General features: G+C 47.1%; 1 long non-coding RNA gene and 1 pseudogene across 1 annotated transcript in view; both read right to left on the reverse strand.

Annotated features, from left to right (window-relative positions):
• The window catches only part of LOC106144237, a 49,911-nt gene extending 32,535 nt beyond the window's left edge, over positions 1 to 17,376 (reverse strand). The window contains exons 1-2 of the long non-coding RNA XR_001229311.2: positions 17,272 to 17,376; positions 13,864 to 14,016 (exon numbers count right to left, since the gene is read on the reverse strand). This is a non-coding gene — a long non-coding RNA (uncharacterized LOC106144237). The remainder of the gene's footprint in view (positions 1 to 13,863; positions 14,017 to 17,271) is intronic.
• LOC113457904 lies at positions 15,938 to 16,082 on the reverse strand (annotated as a pseudogene).
• Positions 17,377 to 21,697: the final 4,321 nt, after the last annotated feature.

Here is a 21,697-nt window from a genome sequence, read left to right on the forward strand (position 1 = left end):
GGGAACCAGGGCCTCACAGGTGTGGCAAAGGGTGGGATATTAGGGGTATGGTATTAAGGGCATGCCTGAGTCACACCTGTCCCTTTTCACTATGGTAATTATATGTTCGTCCATAAATGATTATTTTCATATCTTGTGGGATCAATGGGACTCCGTAGGGTCATTATCATCCAGTATGGAGAACAATGTGCAAGTGTGTAGCAGAAATGATTTCGGTTGGCTGTCACCAGCAGGACATCCCTAAAGCAAAATGAATCATGTTTCTGTGACCCATTCCCAAAGCTCTGGAAGATCAGACGTGCAGGCGTTATAAGACCCAGGCCATTAGTGTCCTCACCGGCTGTTCTCTGGTCTCCGTGTCAGCACTGCCCATGCTGGTTCCTGCATGGTCCTTCCGACTCTTTCTCATGGGCAGCCAAATGCTATTCATTTCATTCGGTCAATGTGGGAGATTGGCTGGTTCTGCTCTTATTGTATATGGAAATGAAGCGAGAAGAGGCTGGATTTCAACTCATCACAAATATGCCATAGGCAGTGCCTGACACCCAGAGAAATCAGCATTCCACGTCCAACTGTCCTCACAGGTGGGATGGTTCCCTGACATGCTGCTTGGATTGGTGGAGAGAGAAGGCAGGGTCGAGTGCCGTCTTCTGTGTATGCGAGGATGCTTTTCTCGCTCGGGAGAATCTATGTCTCTTCTGTATAGAAGCATTTGGAAGCAGTGACATCATTTATATTTCATTCCTTCATTTTCTAGATGCCAATCCCCAAAAGGGGAAGTTTTCAACCAAGAGCCCGAGCAAGTTTCCCTTATAATGAAATTTATTTGTGTGAGCCTGTGGTCCGTGTGTCCGTGTGTATGTGTGTAGCCAGAGGATGATGGTGGCTCAATTGTGTGAGCCTGTGGTCCGTGTGTCCGTGTGTAGCCAGAGGATGAAGGTGGCTCAATTGCTCACCACTTTATTTTGAGACAAGGTCTCTCACTGAATCTGGAGCTCACTGTTTGGTGAGGCTGGCTGGCTGGTGAACCCTAGGAATCTGCCTCCTCAGTTCAGAGACTACAGGTGAGGTCTGTCAAAGCTTGTCTTATCATGTGAGCTCTGGGGATTTGAACTCAGGTCCGCATGCTTGAGAGACAAGTAGTTTACTGACTGAGTCATCCCCCTAGACTCCTAAAGCCATTTTGACTTTGTTCACAAGAGTGTTATTTCTTTTAAATCTGCAAACCCATCCTTCTTCTGTGTATGTGCACATGTGAGCATTCCTCGGCCCCTATGTGGGGGTCAAAGGACAACTCTCGGGAGTCAGTTTCTTCCTACTGAGGATTCTAGGAATCAAACTCAGGCTTTTCGGCCTGTGTGGCAAGCACTTTTACCTGCTGAGCCAACTTGCCGGCCCATTTCACTAAGATTTTATGGAAATATTGGACTCCGGGCATGAAGATTTTAGATATCATTTGCCCCCATCATGATATTACTTTTAGATATTTTGAAGTTTCTTCTAACAAACTGGTTGGCAGAAGCAAAGTTTAATTCCACCAACTCACAGAAAATAGGTCATATGCCCAGCATAAAAATCAGAACAATTTTTAACGAGGTGAAGTAGGGCTGAGTGGTGGTGGCGCACACCTTTAATCCCAGCACTTGGGAGGTGGAGGCAGACTCTCTGTGAGTTCGAGGCCAGCCTGGTCTACAGAGCTAGTTCCAGGACAGGCTCCAAAGTTACAGAGAAACCCTGCCTTGGGAAAAAACAGAAGTGAAGTAGGTTATGAATCCTGACCTGTCACTTCCTATCTATGGCTGTCCTCTGTGCTTTCTCAGAGCAGAGACAGAGATGTCACTTCTCCCTAAGGATGCTGGGAGCCGAAAAAGAGTCAACACACGCAAACAGCTCTGAGCATTGCCTCGCTCTTGGGAGTGTTCAATAAACATTTGCTCTGACTATAGCGCTGATTTTATTATAAGTGATTTAGGTATCCCTTTATTTCTCTTTCCCTTCCTATGCCCCCTTTACTGAATGTACGGAAGAATGCACCTAAAGTCTCATGAGTGCTAGGCAAAGGCTCTACCACCGAGCCCTGCTTCCTGGCATTCACTGCCTTTTTTTTTTTAAATTAAAGATAGTCTTATTTATGTAGCCCTGAAAAGCCTGGAATTTGCTGTGTAGACCAGTCCTGCCTGGCCTCTGAGTGCTGGGATTGAAGGTGTGCACTACCACACCTGGCCACTCGTATGCATTCTTATATTGTTGACAGTATATACTATGAAATCTCATCCTAGCTCCCTAAACAGCACCCTAAGTCATAACCCATTTTAGATATGGAATCATAGCATATACTTCAAGACAATCATTCTGAATGGAAGCCATGTGAGAAGTTATACATTATACTTACGAACAAAGATGCTTTTGGAGCCAGAAATATATCAACCCACGGGCTCAATAAAGATCCATGGAAGCTGGCAAGATAGTGCGGTGCTTGTTCACAAGTCTGGTGACCTGAATTCCATCTCCAGAGCCCAGGGTGGAAGGAGAGAACTGGCTTTCTAAAGGTGTCCTCTGACCTCCACATGGGTGACATGGTAATGTGCCCCACCCTCCACCAACACACAATAATAATAAATTAAAAGAAGATACAGAAACAAAGAAAGAAAACTCCAACGGGAGACCTCAGGATTCACGGAACTGGAGCAGGCAGACTCTTTGCTCTGAGAAACGGAAGGGGAGCCAAGGCGGCTCACTGACAGTGGCTGGCGTGGGGGTGGGGCTGGCTGCTGCAGCTCACTGCAGCGGGCCCCGTGCACTTCACGTGAACTGCACCAGTCCTCCATCACTGTCCTCAGCTCGGATCTGTGATCTCAAGAGTTCTGGGGGAGGATTTATGGGGCATATTTTACAGAAAGTGCTGTAGACATTCCCCACCGCGACTGCGATGTACCGTTAACTACTTACTGCCTTATCGAAGGCAGCATCCTGCTTGAAGGTCTGAGTGGTCACGGTACTTTCATCGTACGGCACAAAGCCATCTCTTCTTCTAACCACACAGCTCTAGGAATGGGTTCTTCTCCTGAAATACTTCCTAACTTAAAGACACAAGCCTCTTGCTTATACCTCAAGAGAAAACCAGGATGTTCTACAGACACCAAAAGGGATCCCCTTTGTTGGGTGGGGTACGGTTTCTCTTCTCTCTTCCTACCAAAATGATTCCACCTTCAAACAGAAGTGCACTCCACTCCTTAAGACAAACATCAAAGCTAAAACAAACTCCAGCTGTCAAACAGCTTTGCTTTAAGAAAAAAAATAGTTATGACAAGATGCCACTGAATAGTAAAGCACTTATAGCTACCAGTGTAATGGCTTTTATTTGCGTGAGAGGCATTTATTAACTTGGGAAGGAATGCTGATGACATCATGGGCTTGGGAGTTACACTGACCCGTGCAGAAGACCGAAGTGGATGAGTCCTTGTAGGACACGTACTATAAATCAAGCTGAAACGAGAACGCCCACCTTTTTTTTTTTTTGAGATGGGGTCTCACTATGAAGCTCAGGTTGGCTTGTGACCCTCCTGTCTCAACCGTAGTGGTTCCCAGTGGCTTCACAATAGCCTGTGTCATAGCAAGTCAGCTGAGAACGGAGAAGGAGAGTCCATCAAAATAGCTACGCACAGCAGACAAACTAGAAGGGCCCCAAACCAGAAGAGATTTCCCCTTGATGGACAACTCTACTTACTGGTGTGGATCATAATTTGAGACAATCTCGGAGGATGCTGATCCACAGTGAAGCAGCAGTTCTGAGTTAGAATCCCCAGCGTGCCTGCCAAAAGTCAGATGTGGATGCCGTGCCTGTACCCCCAGCATTGCTTGTGTGTGTAAAATAGGTGAGTTTGAGAGTTTGCTGGCCAGTCAGACTTGCCAGGATCAGTTTCCCAGCCAGCGAGAGGACTGGGCTCAGGGAAGAGAGGCAGAGAGAGAGAGAGAGAGAGAGAGAGAGAGAGAGAGAGAGAGAGAGAGAAGAGAAAGACCCTTGGTGTGCTGCTCTGTTCAAATCGTGTACCTGCACAATCACGTGCATACATACCGTGTGCACACACACAAACACACACACACCATACACATGTGCACACACATACTACACACAGAAGACTGTGACAGCAGTGAAAAAGTCCGAAATGACAAATGCAATACATTGCCCCAAAATACATACAAAAAGCTATAATTTCAGTGTTCTATTTTAACGGGTGTGGTACTGTCTGAATCACAGGCATCTCGTGGTACCTGTAGGGGACTGGTTCCAGGAACCTTATGTATAGTATCCCTCTACCAAACACACAGATGCTTAAGTTTCGTCTATGAAATGGAGTTGTATTTACAGATATGTTTGTAAGAAGGGTTGTTAGTTCGTTCCCAGCTGCTGAGCCCCGAAATAACCACACAGAATCTGTATTAATTAAATTGCTGCTTGGCCTATTAGCTATATCTTCTTATTGGCTAACTCTTACATCTTAATTTAACCCATTTCTATTAATCTGTGTATTGCCATGTGGCTGTGGCTTGCTGGGTGAAGTTCCAGCATCTGTATCCAGAGGGGCTATATGGCTTCTCATGACTATGCCCTTTTTTCTCCCAGCATTCAGTTTAGTTTTCCCTGCCTAGCTCTACTCTACCCTATCAGGCCAAGCCAGTATCTTTATTAACCAATGGTATTCACAGCATACGGAGGGGAATCCCACATCACAGATGTAGACCAGGCTGGCCTTGAACTCAGGGATCACCTGCCTCTGCTTCTCAAATGCTAGGATTAAAGGCATGCACCACCACTGTCTGGCCACACTCTGACTCTTAATGACACAAATACTTCCAAACCCTATCCCAGAGGAGGCAGATTGCAGTCTAAGGGCTCCCATCTCCTCCAGCTTTCTTTTTACCTACAATTGTTCTATCAGGGGTTGACCTTCTAAATGGCGGGCAGATGTGAGCCCGCTTGGGTAACACTTAGAAAACGAGAGGACTGTAAGGCCGGGGTGGAGCTCAGTTGTCCATATGAGGTATGGGGTTTGGTCCCCAGCACTAGATTGGAACCTTCAGTCTCATCCACCCATCGATCTCCAGGAAAGGCGGGGTAGGGGCTGATCTCTACAAAAGCTCTAGAATAAACTCACTAGACCTAGATTTTGGTGATCTATGGGGAGAGAAGCTCTAGCAGCGGGGCCCTTCCAGAGGGCACCTGATTTCTCTCGTTCACAGTAACCAGAACAAAGCAGTCATGCATGGCCCCCAGTTCCGAAGCCCCCCAGCAGCTTATGTGAAGCTGAGAAGAGGGTCGTAGGGAGCACAGTTGTAGTCAGCCAGTCCTACAGGAGGATGAGTAGTCCGTCTGTGTGACTGAGCCTTTGTCTATGGCACCTCACACCACTTACAGGCAGACCGTGTCAAAACTGAGTTCTAGGGTTGAGTTGTACTCGGCGGCCCTTGGTTTTGAACTGATTGCAGAGTCTATCTGGAAACAGGCGGATAGCATACTTCACAGATTCTTCCTCTACACTGGGATGTTTGATGATGTAAATCTGCATCTGGAGCCTATCAGGAAGGTTGATGCATTTGGTCCTGGCTTTATGGCCAGCACCTAGTTGAGTGAGGATCACCAGGACACTGATTCCAAAGGCTAGAAGGTAGAAAGGCTGTGTGAGCCCCTGAGCCTGGACGTCTAACTCCTAGACTGTTCTAGACTTTTCTGAGCCCAAGATGGCAGTGCTGATGGGTCCATTGAGGCAGGAGAATCCTCCTAAAGCCCCCCTTTCCCTTTCCTCTTTGAGAACTCAATACTCAGCCAGCAGCCAAGTTACAGCGCTACATGGGGTGTCTATGCAGGAAGGTGTACAGACCTGAAAGCATGCATTTTACTTGAGGGAGCAGGGCTTGCATTAACAGGAGACCTGGGTAAGGTGACCTGGTAGAGCCAGAAGCCACCCAAAGGAAGTGCGCGTGACATGATTTAGCTGGGTGGAGCTGGAGGTGTGAATGACATGTACTTGATGAAGACATGGAATGTTCAGAAGAGAACAATTAAACTCTCACAGCAACCCCCCTCATCCTAAGGAGGGCTTGGGAGCTGCTGTGGCTATGCATTTAGGGGAGAAACAGAAATGTCTGGAAAATGAAAGACTGCTCTTGGAAAGTACAAACAGACATGGGTACTGTTCTCCCCACAACTGATTCTTTGGGGTGGAGTGCCCAGTCTCAGTTGGAGACTGACATTCATGATGGGTTCAGCATCTTAAACTTCCAAGCTTCAATTTCTTCCTTAGCAGACTCCAGTACCTTTACTAGAAATGGCCCGGGGAGCTTCCTTAACGCGATGCCTCGTACATTCTTACAAGCAGCTAGTGAGGAGGTTATGAATTTATTCCATGACTTCTATAGCCTGAAAAAAAATGTCTTCACTGATCATTTAAACTGACAAAATTATTTTCCTAGACCTATTTATATTTGTTCCTTGATTTTCTACCACTGAGTCGAGCCAGACCAGATGAAAGGCTCTGCATTTCCACTGACATTCAGAGAAGGCGGCGATAGCTCTTCTCTTTCCATGTGAGCTAATACTCACACCTGGATAACTTATTAGTCACATATTCAGTTCAGCTTGTAAGCTACCATGAATCCCAGAAGCTACCAGTTAAATCCCGCCGCATGTTGCAACTCCAGTTTTAAAGAAAGATGTTTTCCTTGAATGTTTCTCATTTCATTCATTCTTCCTGCTAAGCTCTCAAACAAACTCTGAGGGTGGCCCACTATTATTTTTGCAACACTGGCATTTTGGTTTTAATTTTATTCCATTTTCATAAGTTGCCTCCTTGCTTCAGAGTGTATGCTTCTTGGCGCAGCCTGCGACTGTTGAAGTATGAGAGAAGAGCACAGATTATAACAAATTCTGGAAGTGTAAGTTGAGTTGATGGCTTTCCTTCAGAAGTCCTCATGAGCGAGGATGTATTTTTGCTAACATTCCTAGGCTAGGACTCCAAACCAAAACCCGCGAGAGAAAAATAAGGAGGCCATACATGCAGGTGGGAGAGAAACACCAGACTGCATCCATCACCAGAGAAAACAATAGATTCAGATGCCGACTGTAGGCTAAGAACTACATACGCAGAAAGCAACAGAAGGATGGTCAACTCTAGCCTGGGATTATAGTTCAGTGGTAGAAGGCTGGGCGAGCATGTATAAGAGCCTGGATTCCACCCAGCACAGGATGACATTGCAACTCAGTGGGAGGAATCTTCTCCCCACCTCCCCCCTCTCTCACGCAGTCCAGGTGCTTGAACTCCGGATCCTATTGTCTTTCCCTCCTGAGTGTTAGAATATGCCACCAGGCACCATTTCCACCAACATTATCTACTCCACAATTGTCCCGGTGGAGGCCTGCTTTCAGAGAGGAACTTCGCAGTTATGCAGAGCAGAATCTGTCTTCCAGTTCGGAAGGAGAGGACTGGAGGAAACAAGTGACGGGACCTAGATGACCTCTAAGAGCAGAAAGACGCCATCCCCCTGAGTCACAGAGCTTTCTCCTCTTGTCTGTCAGCCAATCGCTTTTGGAAACCGAGGATACCAGTCACCTTCCGCTCGGACACATGATGCTGAAAGTCCAGGAAGGTTCCCTTTGCTTCTGGCCAGACACACGTGTGACTTCCCTGGAAGAAGGCGGGCTACCAAGTGATGTGGGGGACACAGCACGATGACAAACACCTTGCCAGTACACCATGTCAAGAGGAAGCAGCTGATGCAAGGGCCATGTTTGAGGAAAGCAGGAAATTCTGATGTGTTGATAGGGAAGAGAGGGGAAGGGAAACCACGTATGGTAGGGAAGAGAAGGGAACTGCCAAGAGCCCAATCAGGGTCAGGGGTCACAGGGATCAAGACAGAGTGGAAGCGGCTTCAGGCTTCATTTTGATCTCCGGGCATAGATGCCAGCAGGCAGGGCACTGGAGTGGGGACCATGTTCTGCAGAGACTTTTGTGAAAGAGGCTGGGGGTTTCTCTACTGATCTATGTGGAGATGGGGGAAGGCGGGGGGGGGGGAGCAGGTGGTTTTGAAGAAGCGCATGGCTGTTAGCTCCCAATGGATGACCCAGGTTGGTGGAGTTTCATAGGGTGAACTCTTCATTTGGTGACTGCTTGTGCGTCTCCCTTAAAGCCCAGCTTAGGGAGTGTTTAATTTTCTCACTGTGTAAATGGATGTAAATCTCTGGGAAAATGCCACAAGTCAGCAAGTCATACCTCCGAATAAAATCGACAAGGTCTGAATAGATTCACCTTTCATGCCAGGAGAATTTAGAAAGTGCTTAGTTTTTTTTTTCTTCCATTTTCTTTTTTTCTATTGATTTTTATTGAGCTCTACATTTTTCTCTGCTCCCCTCCCTGCCTCTCCCTTCCCCTTCAACCCTCTCCCAAGGTCCCCATGCTCCCAATTTACCCAGGAGACCCTGACTTTTTCTACTTCCCATGTACACTAGATCTATGTCTCCAGAAGTCCAGGGGGAAAGTACCCGGCAAGCCAAAAGGACTTCACTGACCCGAATCAAACCCGGCAGGCAGCTCCACATCCAGCCCATACTTAGCAGAGAGGGAGGAGGGAAAGCAGAGCGAGTTCAATGGAACGTGAGAAAGAACAAACCGGCAATGCCTCCGAAGGGTGGGGCCCCAACTTGCTGTTCTCACCCCCTCCCCCTTGTATCAGGTCCAGTAACTCTCCACCCAGCATCAGCCCAGTGTGATGTCACTGACTCCCCCACTGGCTCCAGCAGCTTCCTGCTTTCTGGAAACCAGCTAAGGCAATGACGTCAAGGGTGCACCTGGTAGCGATGTGGCCAAACGAGGGCACTTACAGCAGAGATAAAAGCCATAGCAAGTTGAAGCTAATCTTCTAGTCCCTTTCCACTAGGAAAAAATAAAATAAAAAAAAGGTGTGTGCATGCATGCAGAATCCTTTGTTCAACTTCTACTCTGCCAGGCACTGGTCCCAAAGGGAATGGACTAGAAGGGAAAGAGCGAAGGACCCATGCGGATTGTTACAATGTCATGCTGTCCCTGCCACAGTGTATGTGATTGTTACAATGCCACGCTGTCTTCCTCACGAATCTGGGAGACAGACCCCAGCGTGTTTATATTTCTTATAGTTCCAGTAGCTACTCTGGTCCTTAGAAATGCCCTATATGGTGCTGTCTAACACAGAAATACCACGAGGAGACCTAATCTCCCCTAGATGAACTGCAAGATTGTTTTAGCCTGAGATTCCAGTCAAGACTGTCACTGAAAACCAGACTACATGGCATCAAATTAAGCCCCGCAGTGGTTAATAAAAAAGGAATTCAGTGTAGGCATAGTAACTCAGGCATATATAATTCCAGCATTTAGGAGGCTGAGGCTGAAGAATTGGGAGCTCAAGGCTAGCCTGGGCCATGTAGTGAGACCCACTAACCCCTACTCAGCAAAGCCTCCCTAACCCCTTAAGAAAGAACTAACAGCGCAAATTCTTCCAGAGCTTTTGCTCAAAGCCTCAGTGCTGATATCAAAGGAAAACAGTCATAGAAAAAGCTGCCTTCATGGACACCTGCTAAGAATTCAAGCTTGGCTGGATACCTCTCCATGCTGTTATGAGAATGTATCGCTGCTTAGGAAAGTTCTTTGAGAAGAAAGAAGCCTTTCACCCCTTCAACACCCCGATACAGAATGTGAGGGGGCCCAGGACTAATTACCAGGGAGAAATCTCTTATGTCCCTTTTGCAGAAACATGGGACAGATCCAGACACCACCCTCAGAGCACATGTTTCATAGGGCCACTCTTTCTGGTTCCCCTGGTTCGAACCTAGCAGGACAGCTGCAGAACACCCCTACAGCCCCAACAGCAAAGCTACAGCCACAGGGACGGATCCCACATGCTGGGATGATCCGACTCTCCTAAAAGTGTCTAGCCCAAGCTAAATATTGTTCTAAGCCCTTATGGTTTATCATTTCCCCATTTATTGTATTTTTATATTATCAAAGTGATATATGCTGCCTCAGACTAAGGGTTTGGTGTTGACTTTCTGGTCCTTTCTCTAAGGAGTTTGTCTTCCAACATTCCTTCACACATGTGGCTTACAAAGTAACATTTTCATGCCAGGTGGCCAACCAGGCTTTGTAAGTTAGAAACTAGAGACTGTACCCATGGTAGAACAACGAGCATGGCTATTTTTTTCCCCTTTGGCATGGGATTATTTTCTGAGAAGTTGTACAGTCTCTTGGGTTTACTGGCTATTTATTAGAGACCACTAGCTCTGGGGAAAAGAGCAGTTTGTAAAATATGAGGTTGGGATCTTCTCTTCCTCCCCACCACAGACGCATGCCTTTGGCAAGTTACTTCTTTTCTTTTGATAATGCATTTACATTTATTGTATGTGCATTGGTGTGAAGGTATCAGCTTCCCTGGAGCTGGAGTTACAGATAGTTGTGAGTTGCCTTGTGGGTGCTGGGAATTGAACCCGGGTCCTCTGCAAGAGCAGTCAGTGCTCTTAACTGCTATGCCATCTCTCCATGTCTTAGAGAAAGATGTACTGAGTGGTGGAGGTGTACTGGCTGACAATATTATATTATTTCACAGTTTTCAATAATATATTGGGAAGAATATGTATGTATGACACCATCCCAAAGACACAAGAACACACAGGAATGTGTTCTTTAAATTCTTTTATATTAATTTTGTGTGTGGGTGTGAGAGCGAACGCATGAGTGGAGCTCTGAGGACGACTCCTAGGCTCACTCTTTCCACCATACGGGTCCCTGGGATAACTCAAGTCATCAATCAGTCTTGGCAGCGAGCATCTTTATCCCCTCAGCCATCTTGCCGCCCAGGTTGCATTCTTACATAGAAACAAAGAAAGCTACTTTAGGAAGAAATACGCAGCTACCCGAACACGTACGGAAACCACCACATCACCACAGCAAGATCTTCTGGTGCCCGTGAGCCAAGGCGTTTCTGTGGAAAAGGCTGGGGCGGTGAGACAGACTAGAGAAACTTCCACACTGAGTGACGCGTTGACCATCAGCAACCGATTGAGTCAAGCAACACCAATGGAAGCCGTGACCAGACAGAATGTTCTGTGACGGTTCCGCCACAGAAATACACGGGCTGGCCAGGTAAATAAAGTAAAGTACAGGTATTTAAGCAGCTAAACTCTGGAAGGGACAAAGTGAACGCCATCTAGAATTTCTCCATGGGATTTCTCAACAGCAGTCAGACTGAACACAGTATTAGTCGAGGCTAGACTGGCTTATGCGTGATTCTTTGCTTTTAAACATTTGCGTGACCAGCATGCGATAGCAAAGGCGTGAAGGGTGTCTGCCTCCCTTCAGGACATATCAAGAGGGGACCTTTGTTCTGAAGCCCACAGCATTCTGTCCATACTGGCTTTCTTTAGCAAAGTCTGCGTACCAGAGGCCCACAGGGGCGGTCTGGGGTCTGGTTCCTCTCCAGGAAGTACACGGGCATGCAGGCTGGAGGGACTTAGCAGTGACTTTTTGGCTAAGTGAGTGAATCAATCAATAAAAAAAATTCTATTGAAGAATGGAGAACCTTTCTGATTGGGAGGCCTGAAGGGGGCAAATGCTCTGGCCTCTCTGATGTGAACTGACTAAGCATAACACTGATTCATTCTGCTAGAATTTTCCCACCTGCAGGAGCGAGTTCCCCCGGTGTCACCATTCCTTCCCCTTAGTCATCCCCCCCAGGAATTTATCACCAGGGTGAGCAAGGTTAGAAGCATTCCAGCAGCCCGTGGCAGGGCCCAGAGTGGGGTCAAAGAAAGTAAATTCCAGCCTTATTAGGAGATCCTGGCTTCCTTGGGGGAATTTGCCCAGCTTGCAAGCAGCTTCCTGTGTTGTCAATGAAAGCAGCCTTCTCACTGCCTCCCAGTGACAGTGTCCTGCCTTCCAGGGCTCCCTTTGCTCAGGCTCCACTTCCTGAGACTCCTCAGGCCTGATTGTGAGCGGACACTCCCTGTGTCCCTGAAAGGGGTCACAAGAGCAACTCCTGAGGCTGGGAGGCGAGATAAGGGCACAGAGGGCTGCTCCAGGAAGCTCTGTGAGCTGTCCCTGCTCCGGGGCTAGTCACACACTCATTTATGAAGTCATCACGAGTCAAAGAGCCAGGCCGGGAACGGGCTGGGAGCGAAAGTGCACTCTGATTTTCCAGGACAGCTTTGGTCTTAGGCTGGCAGTGGGGGGGGGGGGGGGGGAGGAAAGTTGAGAAGACTCATTCTCAGAACCATCTCCCTTTCTGTGGCTAAGTTTCTAAGAGGGGCGCAGACTTTTTCCTATATCCTGACAACCCTTCCAATGATCCAATACCAGACTCAATCCTGTTCCGGTCAATCTACTGCCTTTCTGTGCCCATGGTTGGGTGCTCCCTCTGTCCCTTCCTCCTCTTTTTCCCTCTTTCCTTTTCCCTTTCTCACCAAAGACAAGGTCTCACTATGTAGATCTGGAACTCACTATATAGACTAGACTGGCCTCGAACCCCTCGAGATCTGTCTGCTTCTGTCTCCCCAGTACTGGGATTAAAGGCATGCGCCACTGGCTTCCCCCTTGTTCTTTACTTTACAATAGTGTGACTACCCAAAGCCACCCAGCTAAAATGCTTCCCTTTTAGGTGTGAATGTGAAGTGCCTCTCAGAGGTTCATGTGTTTGAACACTTGGTCCCCATCTGAAGGAGCTGGTCTGGAAGGTGAAGCCTCCCTAGGGGAAGTGGGTCCCTAGAGGCAGGACTTGAGGTTCAAAAGTCCAGCCCCAGTTATCTGTGACCAGCTATCTTTCCTCCATTATGAGCTGTATATATGCTCCTTCTTAAACCATGACCCCAAATAATCAGGATGGTCCCCATCCTTCCTCCCACAACTTGCTTTCGTCACAGCAAAGAGACGGGCAAGGAAACCAGCCCTTGCAGCATCACCCGCTGCAGGTAACCATCTTTACATGATGGCGTGGGTTTGCTTCCACAGTCCACGTCTGTCTCGGCAGCTGCAGCACCAACTAGAACCGCCTCTGGCGCCAGTTGACTTACCTCATCTCTTTGGGCCTGGTTCTTTTCCCCTTAAGCTCTCTCCACAAGGCGCTGCAGCTGGTTTCCTAAAAAGCACACTGGAAGCAAACCCCACCCTGCGGCAGCAGCCCTAGCACAGACCAAGTGATAGCCAAATCCCTAGAGATCATCTGACCCCCCCCCCCCGAGGCCCCCCCCCCCAGGCCCTGTACTGCCTCCACCACCCTTCTCAGCCTCTCACCACTTCCCGCCCTCTCAACCAGCATCTCCAGTCACACTAAACTACCTGGGCAGGGACACCATGCTCTTTCGTGCCATTGGGATGACATTCATTGTGTCTTCAGTGCCGAGGTCACGTCCTTTATGAAAAACTAGCTGCTGCGTCCTCCACGCCAAGGGCATTTCTATGCCAGCATGAGGTCCTGGCTAGGGTGAGGAGTAGCCCCAATTTCCCCACAGAGGCATAATATGATAAGTTTGAGATGCAAACGATTTGAAAAAGTTTGTTAAGTCTGGCACTAGGCCACACTGTTGCTCAGACAGCCCATTGACTTCTGTCCCCGAAGGAAAACCACTTTATGTCTCTATGGATCCTGAACACACGATTTGAAAGTAGAAGAAACTGGCCTGCAATGGCAGAGGTGTTTTTTTTCACCTGGTTATTGGAGGAAGCGCGCTTAGAAAAATAGCAGATAATGCCAGTCCCTCTCCAGTGTACCATAGGTAGGGTTGGCAGAGTGTGATTAAGACATGACAGTCACATGGAATGAGGAAAGGCTTGGAAGCCTGGTACTCACCGTTCCCACCAAAGGGTAAATGAACCCAGCGCCAATGCTGGCCCGGACATCACTAATTGGCAGAATGAAATCCCTTGGCACCCCCTTTTTATCAGGCTCGTGAGACAGAGAAAGGTGGGTCTTTGCCATGCAGATTGGCAAGTTTCCAAAACCCTGTAAGAAAGAAAAGGAGCTGCATTCAGTGCCACAAATGCTGGTCCCTTGGAATTCATCTGCATTTCACACCCCCTGTGCAGCCACTGCGTGCTGCTGCAGACTGGGCAGGGGCAGTGGGGCTGCTGCTATTTGTCGAGCGAGAAGCTGAGAATAAGAACTCGTGTGCTTATGGCCACGATTTCTCAGGGTGTGAGGTCTACTGTTTATTCTGGAGGTTCTCCTAAAGAGGAGGCACTTGCACGCTTGTGTGTATGTGTGTCCATGTGAGTGCACGCGTGCGTGTGTAAGCAAGGCTATTTTTAGGCCCAGCAGCGGACCAGCTGTAGAAAGCTCTTTCCAGGGCTATTAATATCCAGGAAAGAGAAAGGTAATACAGAACACGGCTCCTAATGAGGCTCTTAGTCCCATTGTTCTGTCCTTCTTGGAGTCTGCTGGGAAGCAAAGGGCCCTTTGTGCTGGCCTATGAATCATGGCTACTTGATCTGTGATTACATTATAGGAAATTAGATGAGGTCACTTCTGAAGCCGCTTCCATTTCTAAGGACCCAAGTCTGTGCCTGACCCAGAATTCCAAAGGTGAAAGGGGAGGAAGTCACGTGCAGCGGCTCACAAAAAGGACAGTGTGTGGGAAGGGTGGGTGACGAAGCAGCACACAGCGTTCCTTCAGAGGCCTCACACCGATGAACTGCAACCACACACTCGACACTCACTTTTCAGGAATACTCCCGTGGTAGACAGACGGATGACAGAGTGCAATTACTTATGAGTCAACCTAAAACTATCTAGAACATTTCAGAGTATTATCAATTGCGGGTGTGTGTGTAGGGGGGGTGCTGTGTTTTTGAAACCCCTACTTTTACGTACTAATGAGAATCTTGGTGAGGAAAAAAACCACCACAATTGGTGGGTAGAATTTTGATTTTATGGAATGGTTAAGTTTTGAAATAATTCCTATGAAATAATATATTATATATAGCCTCTGAAAATTTACTAGTAGAAAAATTTAAAAAAATCCTATCAACAGATTGTATCATAGAAATATTTTGCAATGGGGAGGAAGTGGAAATTTTTGAATGGAAAAATATATAAATAAATAATATTAAAATAGATCAAAGTTCTTAGCCTTGAAAGCTCATGGGAAAACTGCCCCAAATTTGATGACAATGACTTCACTCAGCTGTTTGTACAGAAGCGAAAGAATAAGCACAGATTATCAGAGTGCAGAGCGAGGACCAGCAATCCTTTACCGTCTATTGGGGGTGAGGTTTTCGGAGAGCCGAGGTCGTTAGTGGGGCTGACCGTTAACACACTATGTAGCTAAGAATGATCCTGAACTTTATGCTTCTACCCTCCACAGTGTGATTACAGGTTTTCACTCCAAACCCAGTTTACAGAGTGCTATGTTCTGGACCATAGCACAGTCACTGAGCTACAGCCCTAGTCTGGGAATCCTTTTTATAAATAAAGAAAAGCTCAGGGACCAGAGAGATGGTTCAGTGAGTAAAAACATTTACTCTTGCAAGCGTGAGGACCTGAGTTCAAATCCCTAGCATCCATGTGAGAATCAGGACATGGCTATGCATGCCTGCAACTTCAGCATGGCAGGGGTGAGGTACATCCTGAAACTCTGCTGGCTAGTAGCCCAGCCAAAAGTGTTAGCATTTCAGTGAGAGAGCCTACATCACGGCAGTAGGTAGAACACAACAGAAGAAAGCACAGGCATTCTGGTTTCTACAGGTTTATGCACAGCTGTGCAAACTCATACATTCACATGTGTGTAAAACATACACTCTCTCTCACACACACAAAGGAAGAAAGAAAATCTGGGGCCAAGAATGTAGTTCAGTGTCAAAAAATAGGAAAAAAAAATAGCCAAGAGAATACGTTTGCAAACGTCAAGGAAAAAGGATTTCTCCTTCAGGGGAGAGTGTGAACACAGTCCCCAACTAAAAATTATGCAGTTGCGTTTCCTGCATTTGGAGGAATTCAGGGGTCAGCCTGCCTAAAATGCACTGGAAAAAACGATGTTCGTGATCGTGGTATCTCCCCTGCCAGGTAAGTACATATTTGTTTTATTGAGACAGGGTTTCTCTCTGTAGTCCTGTTGGCCTCGAACTCAGAAATCACCTGCCTCTTCCTGCTGAGTGCTAGGATTAAAGGCATGTGCCCCCACCACCCGACTGGAAAAAATGATTTTTATCAAACCCCACAGAAACAACCTGGCATTGATAGGATAGTATCTAACAAAATACCAAGCATATTTATAAATAGGATAAGGGAGTTGGAGGGAAAAAGTCAATACTGTTACTTGTAATAAATATAGCGATCCTCACAGCAAATGTCTGAAATGCTGACTTCTATGGAATCTTTAATTCCTAAGGACAGTCCTAAAACTAAGCTAATAAACCACCTGCATAAAAATATCACCCAAAACGCCTGTCCTGTTCACCTCACTGGCAGGACGCAAGCATTTTTAAGATAGTAGAGCCCAACAATGAGGAGAAAATGCTGGAAAAAAATCAAATACTGATGACCCCCGCCCTGCCACCTACCAAAGCAACACTTTCTAATTCTTTTGGCTGAGTGAACGGGATGACACCCATATGACTTACCCTGAGTAGGGATGGAGCCCAGTGCTGACTAAGCACAGAAGTCAGCTCCCGGGTTCCATCCCCAGCACTGCAAACCAGAGAGCCACAGTCTTAATCAGAGTCAAGATGCCCAAGTCAGAGGCTAAATGCCCTAACCATGATGCATTAGCTAGCCAACAGGACCTGAATGCCCTAACCATGATACGTTAGCTAGCCAATAGGACCTGAAGGCCCTAACCATGATACGGTAGCTAGCCAGCAGGTCCTGAATGCCCTAGCTATGATATGTTAGCTAGCCAACAGGACCTGAATGCCCTAACCATGATGTGTTAGCTGGCCCACAGGACCTGAATGCCCTAACTATGATGCGTTAGCTAGCCAACAGGACCTGAATGCCCTAGCCATGATACGTTAGCTAGCCAACAGGACCTGAATGCCCTAACCATGATATGTTAGCTAGCCAACAGGACCTGAATGCCCTAACCATGATGCGGTAGCTAGCCAGCAGGACCCATGTTACTACTTTAATCTCTGATGCCCCTCAGACAATTTGATGATGGAGTTTAATTACAGGACAGAAATTACCTGTCCTCAAATCAAGGAGTGCGTTTTTAGAGCACAAGGCAGAGACCCCCACTCAAAGCACAGGAATCTTGTTTACCTGTTGCGTATAGCGATCGATTTTGGATTGCGCCTCAGGAGACAGCTCAATATCCTTGGCTCCATAAACAGCCTGGGCAATGGTTCTTATCTTTTCCACGATTGGAAGCTGCAGAAACATGAATGACAACAAAATCATTGGCCTTAACATGGTTGAGGAACTAAGGGAAAGCTTGCTGGAATTTTAGATTTTGACGCCTCCCTCCCCAACAAGCATAGCACTCCAAACTAGGTATCTTTTATCCTTCAGTCACCAAGGCACTGAAACACTCAGATCAGAAGTCAGCTAGCAGGAAGTCAGGATATTTAGCCAACAAAAGGGCTGCCAACCTAGTTAGCAGTTTCAATCCATTTCAACATTAAAAATAATGGTTTATGTAATTAAAAACATTACTAAAAATAAGTGGGTGTCGTAGACATTTTAAGTGCCGACGTGACCGGGTGTTTCACTGGAAAGCCAGACATTAACTCTCCTGTCACATTAGATAACTCTCTGATATCTGGTGGCATGGGAGACACTTCGAGAAGACTAGATACTGGCAAATGATGCCAGGTGTAAGTGACATGTGCCCTCAATCCCAGCACCTGGAAGGCTGAGGGGGGACTGCAAGTTTTAGGCCAACCTGGACAATATAGTGACTCTATCTCTCAGACCCTAAACCCTATACAACAACCACAAAAACCCTACAATAACATTCCCCATGACTCCCTCCAAACAAACAACCAATGAACCACCCACAACAAAATAAAAGCAAAGTGAAAGATACCAGTAAATCAATGTGTGCGTGACGTTGTCTACAAAATTCTAGACAGAAACCCTGGATGTAACCCTGCTGGAAGGATGGCCTCACCCATTGGGCAGGTGACTCATGGACCACTCATGGCAAGGGCATATGGTGTATAACACAGGTAGGAGAGTTATCCAATCAAGACAAAACAAAACCTAGTACTTGCCACTTTTCCAACCCTGATAGAGCCACAAACTGCTCAGAACCAGTACTGCAGAATGCATTATTGTCTAGTTCTGTTGTCTGGGACTTAAATATTGGACATTTAGCAAATGAAATGTAAACTGCCCCCTTCCCAGACTGGTTCCCACTATGTGGTCCTTGCTGGGTTGGTAACTTGTTCTGTAGACCAGGCCTTCATCTCACAGAGCTCGGCCTGCCTCTGCTTCCAAGAGAGCTGGGATGAAAGTCACAAGACACCACGCCCAGCAGGTGTAAGTGTTCACTGAAGGATTCAGAAAGGACCACAAGCAAGAGCCAAAGGCTGTGTACGTGAATGAATGATCCAGTGCTGTGCACACATCAGCTCTTTATGACTTCAATGCAATTCCAATGAAAATCCCAAGAGCACCCGGGATTTTAGGATGTGGCCAATGAGTTCTAAAGATGTACATGGAAGAGAGAGCCATGGCACAAATCAAGTATCAACAACACTATAAAACCATATTCATCAATTTCTTGTGCTAGCCACACAGGAATAGAGGGATTAGTCCACGAAAGAGGAGAATGGGTTCTGATAGGCATCTCTGCAGGTACGAGGTAGTGCATAACAAAGAGAGAGGGTCGGCGACCCAGCAGACTTCTGACTAGAAAGAATTAAAATTAGGTTCATACCAGCCTGCCTCCCTGCAAAAATTTCAATATGGAACAGAGGCCTCAACGTGAAAACCAAAGCTCTAAATATCACAGGATCTGTCTTCTCAACATAGGGGGAGATTTCGTAAACATGGCAACAACAGAACAGCATAAAGTTGGCCATGGGTCCTGCATGTCTGTGCTCCCAGCACTTGGGAGGTACAGGGAGAAGGATCAGGTGGCTCAGGCCAGCCTTGGCTACATGAGTTCAAGGATAGACTAGGCTACATGAAACCCTTTCAACTCACATACACTTATACACCCACACCAAGGCACTCCACATATAATAAGCCAGGAAAAAAATGATTTATGGATCCTTACATCCCCCCCCCCCGACTCCCCGGGGGCTGGAGGGAAGATTCCTTGAGGACCTGGGTTTCATTCCCAGCACACATATGGTGGCTCACAAACCACCTGTAACTCTAGTCCCAGAGGATAAGGCATCATCTTCTGGCCTCTGAGAGTGCCGGGCAAGCATACGATACACAGACATACATATAGACGAAATAACCATACACATAAAATAAATAAAATTAAAACAAAAAATATATTTTTTTTTCTGAGACAGGGTGATTTAGCCTCCTGAACACTGGGATTATGGGTATGCACCACTATGCTCAGCAACTTCTGAGTTTAAAAATATAAATCTTTGAAAGTAAAAGAATAAGAGAGAAGATAAATATTTGAATAGTTTACAAGCTAAAAGATTAGTATTATAAAATGAATTTTGAATACTTAATAATGGGGAAAAAACCAATAACCACATGAAAAGTAGTCTTAGTGGTAATCAAGAGAATAACTAATTAAAATGATTAAAAAACAAACCAAAACCCTAACTCACGAGCTGGGTGTGAGGACCTGAGTTCGGATCCTGCACTCTCATAACCATGGCTTTGATGCACTGGGGAGGAGGAAACGGGCTCACCTTACAGCCTAGACAAGGGGGCAAGATTCGCTTCAGGCAAAGAAATGCTTCCACACACAAGGCAGAGGGCTGCCATAATGACATAATAAATAACCTGAGTTTGATCCTTAGGACCCACACGGTGGAAGGAGAGAACTCATTTCCACCAGCTGTCTCCTGACTCCCACCCACTGTGGTTTGTGGGTCCGCTAATGCTGGAAGCACAACAGCGGGAGACTCCGGCCTCCAAGTGCTCATGCACGTGAGTGCACCTGCGCACACCTGCGCACACCTGCGACACCTGCGCACACCTGCGACACCTGCGCACACCTGCACACACCTGCACACACCTGCGCCTGTAACTCCCTCCCCATCTCCCTCCTACTCTCATCCAAAAAAACCAACCACAGGCATAACAACCGGAAATAAGATCTCCGATTCCTACTCGTGAAGTGTCAAGTGCAGGCAAAGAGGCAGGAAGCCACAAGCTACAAGCACCTCAGTTGTGGGGGAGGGGCTAGCTGTCTCATCTCTGGAAGCTCCCTGACTTCTCCTTTATTTTGAACAGTCCCTACTACAGCTCCCACTTCCCACAACACATACCCAGGTGAGAAAAAGCCCTGCGCCACAGATCGGGCACGTTCTGCTCATAGACACACTGACCAAGGAATTTTAGTATCTGCACCAACCGATGTCACTGGAACCATTGTGATCTCTGCCTTCTTGCTTCTGAGATGGGCCATGAAATCTCTTTCCCTGGTCTCTTCAAACATCAAAATCTCTGATGCTCTCAGGTCTATCTCTTTGGTCTCCTTTCCTACAAAGCCTTTAGGGACAGGCTTAGTAGTACCAGGCAGCATTCCTTGCACTGTGGACAAGAGCACCCACAGCTGCTCTTTCCTGGCGGAGGGTCTGCTGGCTAGGCTCATGCTGCCTCAGAGTGTAATGATGGATTTAGAGGTCCTACGGATGGATTCAAGTGGCTGAATGTAAATCCAATCCTAAAACCTCCTGGCTGACAAGGTGCCTTTAACAAACCATGGGATATGTGAAATCATATGAGATCTTCCTCTCTGAAAAGGGATAACCAATTGCTTCCCAGCAAAGCAGAATGTGAATCAAGAGCTAGAAGCCAGAGGGAAATTGTTTCTGTCCCCGCGTCTAAGGAGGAACTGCTGTTTGCACAGCTGCCCCTTAAGCATAGACTTGAGCATCCCTGGAGAGCTCAGTGCGAATACAAGAGATGCAGGGATGTTGCAGAACGAGCTATGGCACAAGGCGAAGTTGAGGCTGGGCTAGAGATAACCTAGGGTAACGTTGCTTTTTCAGCATTGGGGATTTAACAAAGGGCTATGTTGACCCGAGGCAAGTGCTTTACCATTGAGCTGTATTCTCTTAACCCTCCTTTTACTTTTTTCCCTTTTTGTTGTGAGACAGGGTTTCAGCAAATTGCTCCAGCTGGCCTTGAACTCACGCTAGCCTTGCACTTGCAAGCTCCCTGCCTCGGCTTCCTGAGTAGCTGGGATGAAAGGACTATGCCACGAAGCCCAACACAACTTCTAACGTACGAAACTCAAAGCTCCAGTTAGTTGAAGAATAAAGTTGGGTGGCGACGTCTTTGAGGTCAAGGGCTGGAGCAGGTACTTTTCTTATTATTGTGACCAAGGGTCTAGGATGAAGCGACTTCAGGGAGGATCCATTGGCTTGCAGTCTACGGGCATACATTCCCGAATTGCAGGAAAGGACAGTGATGGAATGTGGGGCAGCTGGTCACCTCGCATCTGCTGCCCGGAAGCAAGGGACGACAAATGCCAGCAGTCAGCTTACTTCCTCCTTATTACCCAGTCTGGGATGCCAGTCCATGGGACGGTGTCACCCAC

This window comes from Microtus ochrogaster, linkage group LG9 (genome assembly GCF_000317375.1).
Source record: "Microtus ochrogaster isolate Prairie Vole_2 linkage group LG9, MicOch1.0, whole genome shotgun sequence".
NCBI lineage: Eukaryota > Metazoa > Chordata > Mammalia > Rodentia > Cricetidae > Microtus > Microtus ochrogaster.